Source organism: Henckelia pumila, chromosome 4, assembly GCF_033568475.1.
Source record: "Henckelia pumila isolate YLH828 chromosome 4, ASM3356847v2, whole genome shotgun sequence".
NCBI classification, from domain to species: domain Eukaryota; kingdom Viridiplantae; phylum Streptophyta; class Magnoliopsida; order Lamiales; family Gesneriaceae; genus Henckelia; species Henckelia pumila.
Window position 1 is genome coordinate 148,789,469 of NC_133123.1, and position 4,016 is coordinate 148,793,484.

At 35.5% G+C, this 4,016-nt stretch overlaps 1 long non-coding RNA gene across 1 annotated transcript; it reads left to right on the forward strand.

The window, feature by feature from the left end:
• LOC140864145 (uncharacterized) lies at positions 1–979 on the forward strand. Its single transcript, XR_012144127.1, has 3 exons — positions 1–82; positions 159–290; positions 841–979. It is a non-coding gene; the product is annotated as an uncharacterized lncRNA (long non-coding RNA).
• Positions 980–4,016: the final 3,037 nt, after the last annotated feature.

The following is a 4,016-nucleotide window of genomic DNA, read 5'->3' on the forward strand; positions in this document are numbered from 1 at the left end:
AAAGGCCTCAAGTACTAAGGAGCCAGATCAGAATCCCTTGCTGCAGGCTAAACACCAGAAACTGAAGCACCTAGTAGCCGAAGTTGGCTTCCCCCCACTTTTCTTTTATTCGTTTTATATATTTTCAAGTCATGTAACAAACACCACATTTTATGCAGCTTCCAACTTTGGTTGATAATCTGACTCAAGATTGCCGCGAGCATGAGAAATCCCTCAATTCACTGAGGACTTCAATGGAATCTGAGAAGGCGGAAAAGGACATTTGGCAGCAGCTATACAAGCAACACAAGGTGTTTTTATGCCCTGATTCTGTCTTTAAACACTTATATGTATGGTCTATTTTTCGACATTACGCTCATATGAATGCTTTGTACGACTCTGTGTGTTCCATAGTCATATTTCGACCATGATCAGCGTATGTAATGGAATATTTTATTTGGGAATGAAATAGCAAACCATTTTGTTTATATCTACTTGTCCTTGGATATTTTGTATCTGATCAAGGTTCAATTCATGATATTGATGATTGATATAGTGAATAGAAGGTTATTATGTTAGTGAACAAAATAAAGCAGAGGGCAACAGAACATGATTATATATGGATCATCTTTATCTTTTAATTTCTATCAGGTTTGATGAACAAAGTATTTGTGTTTAGTTATATGTTATATTTATTCAATCGTTCAAGTTCCGGTCACGGCAATTCGGGGAAGTGCGAGCCGCTAATGGCTTAAGGAACCATATTTTATGCATAATTCTGTTTAAGTAGTGCCAGGGTCACCCAAACTAGAACCAGTGAATTAACTTACTTCCACGTGCTTGATTAATATTGCATTGCAGAGGGAGAAGGAAGATTTGTTGAAGAGAAAGCTTGAACTTGAAATTGAATTAGATGAAAAGAAAATGAAAATTGAAGAGCTGACAACAAAATTAGAGGAGAAAGCTGAAGAGATGGACGGTGTTGTCGATTTAAATCAACAACTCCTTACTAAACAGCTACTGAGCAATGATGAGCTGCAAGACGCTCGCAAAGAATTAATATTGGTATTGATATCTTTATCGCGATGCAGTGCAATTTATTATAATTTGTGAGTTTACCCTATCTATGATGAGCTCAAGGGAAGCTGTCCACATTTTGTGAGTTTCTGATTCATTGAACCCAATAATGCTTCAATCTGTCTTGTTCATTCTCAGGGCTTGCAGCATAAGAGGTTGGAAAACGGTGAAGAAGATTTTGGAGTGAAGATAATAGGGGAAATCGACGACGAGCCTTTTTTGAAAATCTGCAGGCTAAGATATGCTGCAAATGCTGATATAAAGGCCGCTCAACTCTGCTCTGAATGGCAGGAGAGACTGAAAAATCCTGGATGGCACCCATTCAAATTTGTGCGGTTTCACGGGGAAAATCAGGTTGGCCATTAAGGAACAACTTAATGATTTATATATATCCATATATAAGATGTCTTTTACTACTCGAGGACTCAGATGTTTCTTTTCATTTGGGTATTGTAGGAAGTGGTCGATGAAGAAGATCGAGAACTTAAAAACCTTAAGAAAAAATTTGGTGAGTAAGTTTACAATGCAGTGGCGACTTCCTTGGAGGAACTAAATTGAAAGGAATATTAATTCCTTGAAAATCTTTTCCTTAAACATGCTAATTAGAATATTGAAGTTTGCCTTCTAGACAAAAGATTTGATTTGAAATGGTTAAATATTCTATGATCTCGATAATATATTTAGGATAGATATTTAACTTAATTATATCTTGATATCGAATTGAAAGGATTTATGTTTATATTATCAAGATATGATTTGATATGATAGGCTAAATATTTATATGTTATTATCGAAAATATTGAGATAGATATTTGTCTAGATTAAATATTATCTTGATAAGGAATTATTGTGTATTATTGTTATCAAATATTATCAAGATAGTATTATATTTAAAAGAGTTTTGTTCCTAAAAAAGATTTATTTCCTTATTGTGTAGGACTCTACAAGGAAATCCCTTTTATACGTGAAAGCTAATCTATAAAGAGGGGATTCTGCGCACAAACAAGAACACACTTTAGAGGAGAATTCAGAAGAGCTTTCAAAGAAAATCACATAGAAGAATTCAAAGATTCTGAAGAAGTTTTGCAACCATCGTTGTTGCATGTCCCCGTGTCACCGTTCGTGTTGAAAACATCAGAGACAACACTGTGGAAACTATGTTGTTGAAGATATTTTCTGTCTCTTCAATTTAGGCTACGGGAGTTGCATTCAATTTCTTTTATACTCTGTTGTATTTTAGGATGCAAGTTTGATTTCTCAACTTGTTGAGAAATTTAGGATTTAATGATTTTTCGTAAAATCACTAGGATTATTTTGTAAGACTATTCTTACGTTTACTAGTGATATTTAGCCCTAAGGCACCCGCACGAGTTTTTATACTCGTGTAAAATTAATTTCTTGTGTTATTTATTTTTATTTATTTTCCGCTGTAATGTGTTGTCGTTGATGTTGTGACACCGCGGACAACACTGACTCTTTATTTTAACCTACAATTACAATATGATTTCTGTCAAGTGGCATCAGAGCCAACTCTTAACTTTACTAAGAGAGATTCTGGTTATTTTTGTTTTGTAGGTTTATCATGGACGTGTCGGTTGTTGACGTCAGATTCCGACCACCGGAAGTTAATAAGTCAGATTTATGTGATGATTCAATTTCCTTGATCACACAGAAGTTTGAAGATTATTTGAAGAGAATAAACAAACAGAAAGTTGGACAACAATCTAAGCACCCTAATTTTCCTGCTCCTGAAAATCTGTTGAGGGTGTCACCTACTCGAGAACCATCTCAACCAAGGTATGTTGTTAATTATGAATCTAATACCAAGAATTTTGATTATGTGCAATGCAGAGAATGCAATGGATATGGACACTATGCAATTGAATGTGCAAATCGATTCCACAAAGGTATGGCTATGTACTTGAGTGATGATGACTCTGACAGAGATCAAGAACAGAATGATGAAGAAGATCATACCTCCCTTGCTGCATTGTTGAAAGAAAAGAGATGTTTTCAAGTCAACCCACTGGGTGTTGCCTTCGGTGTTGCAACACCAAGTCGCAACACCAGTGAAAAATTAATTTTCTTGAATACATCTACTCTTGGTAATTTTGGTGATTAGGAAGCTGTCAATGATGATATAACTCTAGAGTGTGTACAAAAACTTTATGAGGAGTTGTATGCTGATCGGATCAAACAGAACAATTTGAACACAACTCTCTCTAAAGAAAATTCTGATTTGAAGTCTGCCATGGCCAAGTTTGAAGTGATTCTAGGTCACTGGTACTTTCATAGTGGAAGCTCACGCCACATTACAGGTTTGAAAGAACATCCATGGATCATATTGAACAAAGATGTGGTAAAGTGACTTACGGAGGTGGTGCAAAAGGAAGGATTGGTGGCAAAGGAACACCGAACGTGGAAGGATTTTCAAAGTTTCACAATGTGCTACATGTCAAGAGACTAAACTCAAATTTGATATCTTTTAGTCAATTGTGTGATGATGATTTTCATGTCAAGTTTGATAAAAATACTTGTGAAGTTTTTGATTATGCTAACATATGTGTTTTGATAGGTACAAGATTATCAGATTACTACCAATTTGGAGAGGAACGTGTCTGCAACTACATGAAAGTGAATGATCTTGATTTATGGCACCAAAAGTTGTGTCATGTAAATTTGGAGGTATTGAAAAATCTGTGTAAGCATGAAGCTGTCCAAGGTATGTTTATTTTGAATTCTGGAGTTTCATATGTTTGTGGTGCATGCCAAATAGGTAAGAAAACTCTCGTGTTGCACCCCGTGTTACAACACTTTGGGACAACACGGTGCATTGAACTTTTGCATTTGGAGTCAATGGATCCTATGGAACTGGAAAGCTATGGAGGTAAGAAGTTTTTTTTTTTTTGTGTGTTGATGACTTCTCACGTTTTACACGAGTAAGATTCTTCAAAGAGAAG